This window comes from Dromaius novaehollandiae, chromosome 19, assembly GCF_036370855.1.
Source record: "Dromaius novaehollandiae isolate bDroNov1 chromosome 19, bDroNov1.hap1, whole genome shotgun sequence".
Taxonomy (NCBI): Eukaryota; Metazoa; Chordata; class Aves; order Casuariiformes; family Dromaiidae; genus Dromaius; species Dromaius novaehollandiae.
In genome coordinates, this window is record NC_088116.1 from 1,269,111 (window position 1) to 1,282,595 (window position 13,485).

General features: G+C 42.2%; 2 protein-coding genes across 8 annotated transcripts in view; one reads left to right on the top strand and one right to left on the bottom strand.

The window, feature by feature from the left end:
- PAFAH1B1 (platelet activating factor acetylhydrolase 1b regulatory subunit 1) overlaps positions 1-9,598 on the bottom strand; it is a 41,163-nt gene extending 31,565 nt beyond the window's left edge. Inside the window, exon 1 of one of the 2 annotated variants that reach the window (XM_064523056.1) lies at positions 9,379-9,598. The gene's annotated coding sequence lies outside the window, so the exon portion shown is untranslated. Of the gene's footprint in view, positions 1-9,203; positions 9,346-9,378 lie in introns of those variants that run through there. The other variant, XM_064523057.1, reaches the window with a different exon arrangement.
- The window catches only part of MNT (MAX network transcriptional repressor), a 110,096-nt gene continuing 105,358 nt past the window's right edge, over positions 8,748-13,485 (top strand). For 4 of the 6 annotated variants that reach the window (XM_064523047.1, XM_064523045.1, XM_064523048.1 and 1 more), the window contains exons 1-3: positions 9,655-10,325; positions 11,491-11,610; positions 13,340-13,431. The gene's annotated coding sequence lies outside the window, so the exon portion shown is untranslated. Of the gene's footprint in view, positions 8,797-9,654; positions 10,326-11,490; positions 11,611-13,339; positions 13,432-13,485 lie in introns of those variants that run through there. The other 2 variants (XM_064523050.1, XM_064523049.1) reach the window with 2 other exon arrangements.

Consider the following 13,485-nt stretch of genomic DNA (forward strand, 5'->3'; position numbering starts at 1 on the left):
TTGTTTCCTAACATATTAACAAGAGGCCTTATAGGCAACTAAAGTTATAATCCTTTATGGGAGAACTAGATTAAATGAAATGTTTCTGTATACCTTCAACCTATAATTCTAAATTTTTAGATGCAGTACATAAAAACACTTCATTTAACTTAGACTAATTTTAATGGCTTGATTTTGTTCTAAAGCTAGCAAAAAGCTGCTCTACCAAACTCAAGCCACAAAATAAGACAACTCTTAACACAAACATACTCTAGAAAGACTGGATAGAAGCTGCCATTTTAATACGGATCTAATTTACAATGATGTAGTATCCATATTTGCTGGACATAAGCCACAAAGCTTTCTTAAAGGTCTGTCTCAATCTGTTGATAGGAAAGAAAAATGTTAAACAAGTCCAAAAAAAAAAAAAAAAAAATCCAGTTCCTTCCCCCCCCCCAGCCCAGTTATGGGGGAAAACACATACAGTGTAATCACAAGAGAAGAGCCATACAGTACTTCTTCCTTAAGTGTGGCACAGACTACACACTTTATCCTAGAAAATGTTAGGATTAATCACCTGCTAGGCCTGCAGGGATGAGCCTAACAATACAAAAGAGGTACTCATTTATGAGCTGGGCAAATCTTTCCACCTTTCAACTTACATCAGTACAGTACTTCAGCTAATGGAAGAATTATGAAAAAGTGAGCTCTAACAATATCTATTTCAGAAAAAAAAAAAAACAAACAACCAAATCTGGTCTGAAATACAACTCTGAGCTATATTATTGGTTCAAATGTTTAATAAAACAGTGCTATTCTGCAATTAAATGAAGTCTTAAAATGCTTTAGTTCTTGAATACAAGTATTTCCCCATGTACCTGTGTAACAGTATACCAATATACCGTTAGATACAACACTGCATGTCCTGCACAGTGTTTCTCATGTTCACTTTTTGCAGCAAGTTAGCAACAATATTTTCCATTTCAGCTCACAGTTAAAGATCTACCCAAGCAAATATATTTTAAAGCAAGAATGACTGTAAAGTCCTCTACCTATTTTCTTATCCATTTTACCTACTTTTAACCAAGGCAACCCCATTAATAAACTGTAAAAACAGAGGTTGTATTCGTTTCTTAACTTTTTTAAAAATAGTCATATAAGTAGACTTTTGGACATAATTCAACATTCGATCACATGTGGAACCAGAAAATGATCTAAAGCAGATCAGGTATAACATCTGTGTTGCAAGGACTTGGAATCCAGGTTCCAATCTCATCTAAAAAATAAAACTAGGAAACATCATCAAAATACTATAAAATAGGGGCAAGTTAGCTACTCTGTATTGCATGGCCTCTGAATAAATGCATTTCTGTCCTAATTAAGAGAAGTGCATTCTAAAAACAAAACAAAACAAAAACCCCTTATTCCTCATCTACTTTCCCTTATTATTTCAATTTATAACTACCATTTAACAGATCACAGGCACCAACTACCTGCTTTTAGGACCGTCAAACAACAAAAAGATTTTTTTGGTAATGTTACCTTCTGGGTGCCAATCCTATTTGACTTTTAGAAACATTTCGTCCAAATTTGCTAGGAAAAAACGTTCTGGGAAGAGAACAGACTTACATTAATTCAATTTTGAAATTTATCCTTCATTCCACCATTACTGTTTTGCAATTCTAATAGAAATATGATATAATGTACTTCAGGAGAGGCATCTCAAGCACATATTCACTTCCTTTCATTTTAGTTTCTTGAACTCTGAACTGGAAGAAGCTTAAAGTTTATGATCTATATGCAGACTTTGGTAGAAAACTAGTGAAACCATTCTACTTCTAGTTTGCCTATTCAGTTCTGTGTGAAAATTCACGTAAGTTTAAGTACAAATAAATGAACAACCTGGAAAAAATCTGGCTGCAGTTGAAAAGAAAGCTTTAAAAGGGGTAAAAATAGTTTTAGAACTAGAATATTTTATGCTGTTATCTAGTATGTTAGGATAGTGATAGCAAGGAATTATTTCACGAAACGAGTTTTAAACTCACTTTACACTTACATTAACCCTTCCCATTGGATTTCCATGAAACATCACTGGAAACCTCAGAGACTTTTTGGTCAAATCTGAGTTACTGAAAAAATATATATATTTTTAAAATACAGTGGGCTAAAGTGTTACCAGCTGCTACTTCAAGTTGGTTAGAGAAGTGTGGGATGCATATCTGGAAAACTTTAGCCAAAAAACATTTTGATATTTTTGTTTGATCAAAGAATACATACACGTTTTAGGATAGCATTTCTGGAACACTGCATTTAAGCTTTGTCTCCTCCACCAAAAGGAGAGCATATATTTTCAGAACCATTCCTTATAGCTGACCAGTGTCTGTGCACTCGATTTAAACTTTGTTCTTTTCACTCCCTCCACTCATCTTTACTTTTCTGACTTGGAGAATTAAGTAGCAGACTTGAAACTCTTGAGCTGCTCACAGCGCTATATCCAAATTGAAAGATTTCCAGTGTAGCAGGCAGTTTAATAATAGAAATGTGATGCTGACAAAAATGATCACAAATTGATAAAATTTCTGCATGAAAAATATCTGGAAGAAAACTTGAAAGAATACATTACATTAAAGCTTTAGGAACAACAGAAAGTAAAAACCACAGAGAAATCCATTCAAAAATTCAGACTGAACTTCCACTCTTCAAACCATGAAAACATTTTTCACCCTTTACTCAGTTTCAAAGCTTGTTAACTAAATCTGCATTCACTTAAGAAGAGGAGTAAAGAGAAAAAAATATGAAGAACATAATGATGTGATATACGTCTTATCCCACCACAGGGAACAGAGTTTTAATCTTTCATGACACTGCTACCAAAGTGGCAGTGATTAATGCAACGTAATGAAATCAGGCTTTTTGTACAAGGTGTCCGATCTTTCTTAGGCCCTATCTTCACCAATTACATTACTCCCTTCTAAAGCAAATCTGACTCTCATGGGAGTCCACCCCTAAGAAAGGCTTGCCCTCCTCCTCCTAACCTTACTAAAATCCCTCCTCAGAATCCCTAGGTCCCCACTGATGCATAGCATCTATAATTGTGATATGTTGTGGTACTGGTAAATCATCCACCATTACGGACTTGTCCAAGCCTTATAAGCATAACAAAAATATAAAAATGGTAAATTCTACATCTGTTGGGTATAGTGCTAACTATTCCCAAGTTTTGCTTGTTTGTTTTTTAAATAAAATAACACACACGATCTCACAACCTTAGCTCTACCTTGCCTGCTGAAGATGAATATTAGGGTCAGAGCACCTCTGTTAAGCTTTCCCCAGATCCGTAGTTTATGCTTGCTGCCTACAAATCTAGTTGTGTTAGAACCAAAAAATTCTACCATTACTGATTTAAGAGACACCATCTGTTTCAAAATATATACACTCAAGTTAATGACATCATCCTCTTAACACAATGTAAAGAGGCCAGCATCTAAAGAAACCAAACTGTTCATCAGATGTTTTTCTTCACCCAAAAAACAGGTAAGTCAAGGACAAAAAGACAAACTGTCGGTATCGTTTCTCTAAGGAAGAAACATTAATTTATCCACAGTTAAATGGTGTATAAGCTTCTTACTGATTTCTCCTCTAGCCTTAAAGGAAGATAAATTTAACACCTCTGATTCAGAAATAAGCTACATCCAAACAGAGGAACAAGACAACCAATGAAAGCAAAGGCAGTCCAAAGAGCAGAAAAATGACTTACCTAATTAAGCCAAGAGAACTTAGATTTGTGTAGCGCGATAGGAACAAGCGGCCCTGATACGAGAAGGAAGGTATAAATAATCTCAGTCATGAAGGCCGCTGTGCTATCTCAGGTGTAAACTAGTACCCCACCACGCCATAAAAACCTGTTACCTTTAACCTCACCTCAAAGGAGGTATGCCAGCTGACTCACCAACAAGCACTGGAGAAGAAGAGGTGCTACAGAGGAGCGTATCTATGCACTCACTAAACAGGGACCTATTTAACAACAGTTTGGAGAAAATCAGAGGACAGGCATCTGCTGCAGCACCACCTTAAGCCTCAAGCAGGACATACTGTCCCGTAACTGGAAATAACTTCTCGAGAATGCAGCAGCTAGTGACTGGTTAAAAATACCAGGTAACTCTTCCAGACACAGTAGGATCTTCACCACAGAGATTCACTTATCCTATGTATTTAATCACAATCTATAAAGTCCATAAATAGCCAACTCAAACAGCTGGGCTCTTTCGGAAGCCATACCTTTAAGGGGGAAACAGTTAAAATACTTCTAAAAGTATCAGCTAACAGGTACTTTGAATTCATGGGTTTTTTTTTCCTTGTAGTTAGGCATGCACTAGTGCACTTGACATTGCTTAGTATGTCGATGCTGTGCACACATGATCGGCTTTGAAGAGGACTGTATGTTTATAGTACTGATGAAATGGATCAGAGCTAGATATAGACTAAATACGCTTATTTTGTAAGTAGCATAGGAAGTTTAATATTTTTCTTTGAAATTTCCTTAACAGTACATGCCAGCATTAAGTGTTATGCTAGATAGCTTCCATGACAGTAAGCTTAAAAGCAAAATAGCTTAAGTCACACCTACCTAATCCCCTAAGGAGAAAGCATTAGGTAAAAAAAAAAAAAGTAGAGTATGAGTTTTTAAACATGCTAATTTAGAGAGGCATTAATAGTCAAGACTCAGAGCCCTGCCTCAATCTGTATTAGAAAGAAAAGGCCCTTCCTTAAACAACCAAGTTAAATATACCAGTTGTTTGGACTAACTTGCAGTGTCTAGATCTAGTTTTAACCTGGTAATTGCTAATTTTTTTCATTCCACTCTGAAAAACTAACTTGCAGGGTATAATGCCTTGTTCAGATAGACAGTTGAAATGATTTGCCTAGCACCTGATAAAAAACACGGTTCTTTCAAATGCTTCTAGTATGTAATACTCATCGGTAGGTCTCAAAGCACAGTATGAATGATAACAAGCCTTTTTTTTTTTTCTTTTAAAATGTGTATTGCAGTTAGTTTAGAACAGACATTTAACTCAACCTTATCCAGGGGCACCACAGTGAAGCTGACATAACACAGCTACAATTCAAATCAAACCACTGCATTTTCAACACTGGCACAAACCTTGTATGCAGAAGATGACTGCATATGCACTCCTGCTAGCAACTGAAGGAAGAATCCTCAATAAATAATTTTATCTACTTGAAAATTAGTTTTAAATGGGCCAGAGTTGTTTATTAGTGCAAATGCCTATTTCTAAATCTTGTATTGAGGTGTAACCTACCCTGTCAAGCAGATCAAAAGACTGAACGACATCAGTCACTAATAAACACTTGTGATCACAACACCCAAAAGTCACACTAGGAACTCCATTCCCTTTGGGCTGGGTAGAAAGTGCCCCTGAGAAAGCCATTCAACCCAAGCAATGCTGATTAAACCAAATAAAAATTTTTAGTAGACAGGTTGTTCTGTCAATGACATTTAAGCTTTTTAAAAAAGGAGAAAGATGAGAAGAGATCAATGGTACCTTTATTAATAGGTCTGTATTTACAGACAGTACATAACTTATCACTTCTCTATAATAAACCTGACAGAAGAAACCCAGAACCAGTTTGATCAACACACATGGCTCTAATACTTGAGAAATATCTTCAATGTCATCGCAAATTACAAATGTCATAGGCTGCCAAAAAAATAAAATCCACATGCCTATACAGAAGCCAAAATTATTTATCATTAATAATTACTGATTTTTGTCATTTTGATTTTATATAGTTAGGCTTAAGCCATCCTTACTTTCAGACTGACAGGTATTTCAGTGTTCACTTCAGAAATTTCAGCAGCCCTCCCACAGTCTTTGCCTTTAGTTTAGAAAACCAGCCTGAAGCTTACAAAAATACTGGAAAGCTGACTGAAACAAAGCTATTCAAAAGCTGCTCGCCTTCATACTGTAGTAACTCAAACCACTCTAGTTCATGACTACTCTAAGCAGTTACAGAGAGTTGTAAATAAACTTGGTAATGAACAAACACAGTGTATTTCAGGGCTATAGGGAAGCACAGGTTTCCCAGCTACTGTTTGCTCAGAATATTTTACAAGAGGTTCTCCCCACACACCATGAAAACCTTAAAGCTAGCACTGATGGAGATTGTTATAAAGGTCTTGAAGAAAGACAAGGTTTGACTGTCAAAAAAGACAGTCAACAGTTGCTAATTCAATAGCTGTTCCATCTACAGTAAGTTGGATAGATGAAAAAGTTGAGAGCAGAAGAATACAAACTGACCACTCAAGGCTGGGTGGAGCATAGGAAACAGTATGGGAAGAAGTGTCAGCAATATACGTAAGACAAACCTTGCATAGAGTCATAAAGGTAAGCATTAATGTCTTTCTTCTGTAGCACAGAAATTAACCAGTTACTCCTATGCAAGAAAGTCACTTCCATCATTTCAAGGCAAAAAAACAGAAGTTCTAAGAAGGCATTTTACTGGATTCATCATTGATCTTATCCAGTATTCTTTTTTAGAGGCAGGCATTTAGTGAGTGCATACATGAGACCCTACAACTTCTACTCTAGTAAATGAGCTGCATCTCATAAAAAAGCCACTATCCTTTAATTGAATTTGGGGCAAATTAAAACCAAAAGCAGCCTCATCTATGTGCAACTACCATCAAAAACTAGACTCCAAAACTGAGACACTCAAGAAAAACACAATCTCACCCTACTTCAGAATTGCTCATGTTCAGTATTATAGTTGCTGTGATCAACACCGAATTCAGGTGGGAATACTATTAGCCACCTCTAGAATCGGAGAATACGGCTAAAATCGGTTGTTCCTAGGTGCCTCATTTGATCCCTATTGTATTCCCCAAATCCTTTGTTCTAATGCCTTTCCTATACAACTTTAAGTCTAAGCATTAGTATTGCCCCCATGATGCAGCAGTAATTGAGTGATATTGTAAGACTCTTAGGGAGCCATATCTTTCAAAAGGGCTTCCAAAATCACAATGTGTTATTTTATTTGAACTCAGAACGTGAAGAACGGTAATGTAATTAAGTCTATATACCCATAGGAGCTACCCTGCTGGGGGGACTAGAGAAAGCAGGGATGCAATTTTTTTTTTTGCATCCACCCATAACCCAGCTTAATCAAGAAGTTATATGAACAAATAATACAGCCCTACACAACAATATAAGAATTCACGATATTTCAGACAATCTTGTACATGAAAAAACCCCTGCAAAAATATAATTCTTATCTAAAGTATAAATAAAATTCAACAAGTGAGTACCTAAGTCAATATATTGAAATGGAAGATCAGAGAAAAAAAAAAACTTGCTTTCCAACAGTGACTGGTCACTTTGCACTGTCAGACAAATCAAGATCCACCCTGCAGAAAAATAAGCTTCAAAATAGAATGCTAGATTTGTTTCATTTCAGAAGGTTCCTGCACCATTACATTCCTCCCTAAAGAAGAGACTTCATTGTTACAGCAATTAGTATTCCTCCACCCCAGCAAAACGCAAGCAAAGGGAGGGAGGGAAAAAAAAAAAAAAAAAAAAAAGCTATGAAAGGGTAATCTAGCCATTTCGCAGCTTTGCCTCCTTACTCCACCCAGTCTCTTCTCAGCTCAATGGCTGCACACAGCATCCATAAACATGGTCAAATCAAGAGAAACGCAGAAAAATGAAATCCCTGAAAACAAGCTAGAAATTTGCAACGAATCCTTCTGTTTAAAAATATTTTCTTTGTTCAGTTCCACTGACAGAATTTTCCTGTTTTCCAAAATGACTCTAAGGGCAAACAGCATTTTGGAAGGAGACCCTCCCTCTTCCAAAAGCCAGCTGAATGCTGCACAATCATTTATTAAAAGATCATTACTGAACACAGGTTATTGAACCCCCCTCACCTGACACTATATAAACAATACTGTCATAAGAATATACACTTGAAGAATCCCCACATAAATATATAAATCAACCAGGTCAATATGCCCAAACATTTATTTACAGTAGAACAGTGTTTACTGAAGATTTTTAATTTAGCTTCAATAACCTTCCACCATCCCCCGGTTAGGTAATTCATTACGGATTGACTTGACCTGCAACAACCAAGCCCTCTGCTGCAGCATTATTAGCAGAGAAATTTTACCAGTACTGTGGCAAAGAAAGGGAAGATGTCACATTATTATTGGTACTAAAGGTCAAATTTAATTACATCCACCCTAAGCAGCAACAACAACAACAAAAAAATCTCACACCCACAAAACTGAGTAATCCTAAACTTTACATGGGAGGCACCGCTCCCACCCCCCACTGCCATCAAAAGCTCTGCCTGCACATAACCTCCTACCTAAACAAAAACCCGAAAGGCAGCGATAAAGGGAGCGTTTTAGGGAACCCAACTGCCATTAAAGGGTTTTCAGGGAAACTCCACGCGACCGTGGACGACCGGGCAGCGATATGACCCCGAGAAGGAGAGATGAGCCCTGCCTCCCTCCCCCGGTTTTACTGCAGCCGGCTGTGAAGGTCTGAGCCGCCTCCTCCCCGCGCTGCCTGCGGGAGCACTGCAGGGAACCGGGGGCTGGGGCGCCCATCCCGAGCACACCGTCGCCCGCTCTCCCCCGTATCGGCCATCCCCGTTTTGTTTTCCGTGCCGCAGCCGACCCGGGGGATCTGGGCCACCTCCAGCCAGCAGCCGCCTCGCCCTCGGAGGGGCGGGAGGAGCAGGAGGCAAGGCTCGGCGGCGGATCGGCAGCAGGGATGTTCGGCGTCCCCGCAGGTACACACAGGCCGGGATCCCCGCCCTAGCGCGTTTTTTTTGTCTGGCCCATCGCCTCCTCCCCGGTATCTTGCTAAGTCACCAGCGGGAACGAAGCGGCCTAAGCCGGGGGGAGGCCGCGAAGGCAAAGCCGCCGCCGGGGCGCGGGGCTCGGCGCTGCCCTGGCCCCCCCGCCGCCCCCCCGCGCCCTGTTTTCCTGCTAAGTCACCCGGAGCGCGGCCGGCGCTGCCCCCCGGGCGGCGGCGCGCGGCGAGGCCGGCGCGGCGGGGCGGGGGAGGCGCGCAGCGGGCCCGGCGGCCCCTCGGCCGGCGGCTCGGGCCGGGGGAGCCCTCCGTCGCCCCCCGCGCCGCGCCCCGCCCGGCCTCCGCCGCCCGCTCCCCCCGCCTCCTCCCCGGCTCCCTCCTCACCAACGGGCGCGGCGGCCATTTTGAGAGCGAGCTGGAGAGAAGGAGGGCGGGGGCAGCGGCGGGGAGGAGCGCGCAGCGGCACCGGCCGCCCGGGCCCGGCCGCGGCCCGCCGCCGGCGCGGCCCCCGCTCAGCGGGCGCCGCGGGGGGGGGGGGGAACGGCGGCCCCCGCCTTACCCGAGCCGCCGCCGCCGCCTCGCTGGGGTCCGTCGGGCCGGCGCCGCCCGCCTCTCCCATTCACCGGGCCGCGGTGCCTGCGGGGCGGGGGCGCGGGGCTGCGGCGAGGAGGGCGCGGGCGGCGGTGTCGGCCGGCTCAGCCCCGCTCGCGCCGCCGCTCCGGCTCCGCGGTCTGTCAGTGGCGCCCCGGCCGCCAGCAGGGAGGGAGGGAGGGAGGGAGGGAGCAGCGCGGCCCGCCGCGCCCACTGCGCATGTGCGAGGCGGAGGGAGGGGACGGGCGCCCGGAGACCATCTTGGGAGGCTGAGGCGCAGGGCGCGTCCCGGCGTGCCCCGCGCGCCGCCTGCCTGCCTGCCTGCCTTCCCGGCGTGCCCCGCGCGCCCGCCCCTCAGCGCGGCCTCGGGGCCGCCCGCCGCCGCCGCCGGGCCGAACCGGGCCAGGCCGAGCCGTACCGGGCCAGGCCGTGCTGGGCCGGGCGCTGTGACTCCCTGTAAGTGTCCGCGCCCGCACACGCCCGCCATGGGGACACCGCTCCTCCTCCTTCGCACTTTAATTAACGCCAAAGCCGCGCTCGCACGCGGTGGCCGCTGAGAAGCAGCGCGTATCCGCGGAGAGGCCGCCGACGGCGAAGGAGCCAGGGAGGGCGAGAGAAGCCGCGAGCCGCTGGGCGCGGGAGGCGGCAGCGCGGAGGCCGCTGGGCCTGGCGAGGCGGCGAGGCGGGCCGGGCGAGGCGCTGGGCGGGCCGGGCGTGCTGCGGCGCTCGAGGCGCCCGGCGCTGCCTGCGCTCCAACCAAGCTGGTGCGGCCGCCACAGGAAAGAAAAAAAATCTCGAAGCTGAGCTGTGCTGCTCCTCTTTGCCTGCGGTTGCGTTTGATCTCCCCACACAGATGCACCGGCGCGGCGTGTTCTGGCTTGTGAGGAATCCGCTCCTGCTACAGCGCTATTTTTAGTGAGTAACCTTGCCCCACAGACCTGGGGTCACCAGGCGTGAAGGAGGCATGCGTGTCATTCGTGACACTTGCCTTCGTGTGAGCGGAGATCTAGGAACTCGGTGTGCCACAGTGCGTCTTGCTATTGCAGAGTCACAACAGAGCAATGAGAAAAAAACCCCATACTTTGCACTTGGAATAGGATGTTTTACCCAAGGGTTTCGTAGTCTTCTACAAACCCTGGTTCATTAAATCCCAAAATATCCTTGCGTTACTATACCGGTGTTCCTGATGGTAAACTGAGGTGTAGACCATTGATAGTGTAATCCACACACTTATAACGAGTGACTAACAGAAGAGGAGGCAGACCCACAGGGAAATTAACTGCCAGTTCCCTTAATTGCCATGTGACAACACGTGATTAGGCAACTGGATATACCAGAAGCCAAATTCTCCCCTCAGTTTTTGCTTTTGCAATCCTTATGGACTTCAGTGATTCGTGTGAGCATCAGCAGGAGCAGTCCTTAGCCAGGTGCTTTGCAGGATACTCAGTGTTTGCTGGATGACAGAGATGAGCTGACAGTAGACCCGACCAGTATAACTGCTTCATCACGGTACATCCAGATGCAAAGCAGAAAGAGTCCTGCTGTTACAGGAAATAGTTACACATGTCACTATCAAAGACTGGTGACCAAAACCACCTCTAATGTTGGCAGGCATAACAGAATAGTTACACCAGCCTCATACAAGCCTTAACGTGAGCCATGAAGTTTTCTAAAGTGTTGATTTGGGGGAAAATTTCACACATAAAATTGGCAAAAATATGGCAAAAATTTTAAGAAACTTCAAGGGACACTGAAAATTTCATAATCAAATGCTGTGTAGTATATGTTTCTATTGCAAGTAACAACTGAGATTACTAATATCTGAAATTTATGAGATGAATCTTTATTTGTTTACTAAGGACATTTGACAGTGCTTTGTGTCAGCTTCACTGTTGTGCTGCGGCTTATGGTCAGTCACTTACTGTTTTGTTTATATGGTATTTTACATAGCCTTGGGCAAGAGAAGACTGCTTAAACCCAATACAGAATGCAGAACTGATAAATGCATCCAGGACAAATGTTGAGTATGAACAAATGTTGAGTATGAATCTCCCTTTAACTAATCTTTTTAATTGACTAGATTGCAAGTTTTGGATCCATTCAAGCCTTGAAGTCTTCTTACAGTTTACACCCAGAGATGATGATAAGACAAATATTCTCAAATGCATCGATGACCTCCAAAGTGGACCAAAAGCATAAAGTAATTCAATTTCAATGTACTTTTAAATAGAATTAATGATGATATAAACAGTTGGATAAATCAATAAGCCAAATTTCTGGTGAGGAGACAACAGTTCCCAACTTAATAAGACAAATTGCAGTGTCGATCTGATCCTTTTCTCCATTTCTGCTCTTCACACAGCTAAAGTACGACTATTTTGTATTGTTACACATTTTTGAATAATTGGTAATGCTTGCATTTGGCACATCTAGGCTTGCAAACATAGCACTGCAGATCAGAGTTCAGGGATATAAAGAAATGGACATGTTTAGAGCTTGTTTTTTAAATACTTCCATTACTCTCAGATGAAAATACTTTCACAGAAAAAAAAATATTAACGACAACGGAAACCTCAGTAGCACAGTGATGTTCATGTGCACATATCCACACATCTGCATGGAGCTTCATTACTTGCAAAGAAAGATTTAATTACAGAATGGGCCTAACAGTATTACAAAGTGATTTAGATATCAAACTGGCACTTAGTCAACATTTTCATATTGTTTTTATCTATAACACTCAATAACATTTTATAGCTTTAAATAAATTTAAACATTTAAATAAAACTTTTTGTTGCTTACTCTTCTAGCGTCTTCCTTTTCCCTTAACTTGATTTTCCTTTATACCAAGGCCTTTCTCTACTAGTTTCATAGAAGAAAGGAGTGCAAATATAATTTACACTTATGCGTACCTTTACTGACCAGATTTATAAAGAAGAATAAAACTTTGATTCCCAAAATTTTATTTTGGGGGTCTAATGCGGTAGTAAGATGCTGCAACATTTGGTGTGCAAACAGAAGTGAAAATATTGCTGTCCAGAAATAAACCAGCAGCCCTGATTTTTATTAATAATTTTTATTTTATGAAAATGTGTGAGTAATAGGTATTTTGATTTAAAAAGCAGACCTGTTTACTTGCACTTAAATTTTGTCCTGAAGTGGCAAGATGCTCTCTCTGTACACTCCAAGAATTTTGTCGTAGTTACACTATAGCAGGCAGATCAGGGCAGTCTTTGTGACAGTCTTGTGCATTACGTACTTGATGCAGGCTTTCTGTAGTTTAAATATAATATTTGCCCAATCAGTTTAGACTTTCAAGGCCAAACAGAGATCCAGTGTAAACTGATGCATCTCCCGTGTTGATTGTTGAGAAGTTTTCTGCTTGCAGTTAGCCTTAATTTATTGTTGTGTCAACTTCCCCTTCTTCCTTCTTTTCTCATTCAGTATTTTTTATGTTTCTGTTGCATTTTATTTTTATTGTTGTGTTGAATGGAAATTTGTTAATTAAAAAAATAGAAACAGAGCAATATGTGTCAGTATCCCGTACCAAATTTTCAAGAATGTGTTCTGATGCTTTCCAAGAAAGACAATTGGATCAGACTGTGCCATTTTTATTTTCCACCCAGTATTTCTAAACTCCTATGCTGACTGCTGTGGTAGAGATACATGCCTGATTCCCATTTAAGGCAAACATTGGTGGGAAAAATCAGCGTGAAAAACATAGTGGGTCAAAATTGTAAATCTGTGTTACCCTTGGTGCCACTTAGATATATAGAAAAATAATACATGCCCAACTGAAAGTTATTACTCTCCATATTCTAAATCCTAAAAGGTATTGGCCATTGTTCAGTTTTAACCCCTGAAATTGTTCTTTGGCAATTACACTTTTAATTTTTAAACATGCTAAACAAATTTTTTTGTCTTTTAAGAGGCCTACAGTCACTGGCTCAAGTCTTGTGATGTGCTGTTTATAACTGGACAGGCCTGGAAGTGGCTTAGTGCCTTCCACTCCTATTTTAAGGTAAAGGATATTAGCCCTTTTCATATTCCAGCTAATTATAGATTAAAATATTCA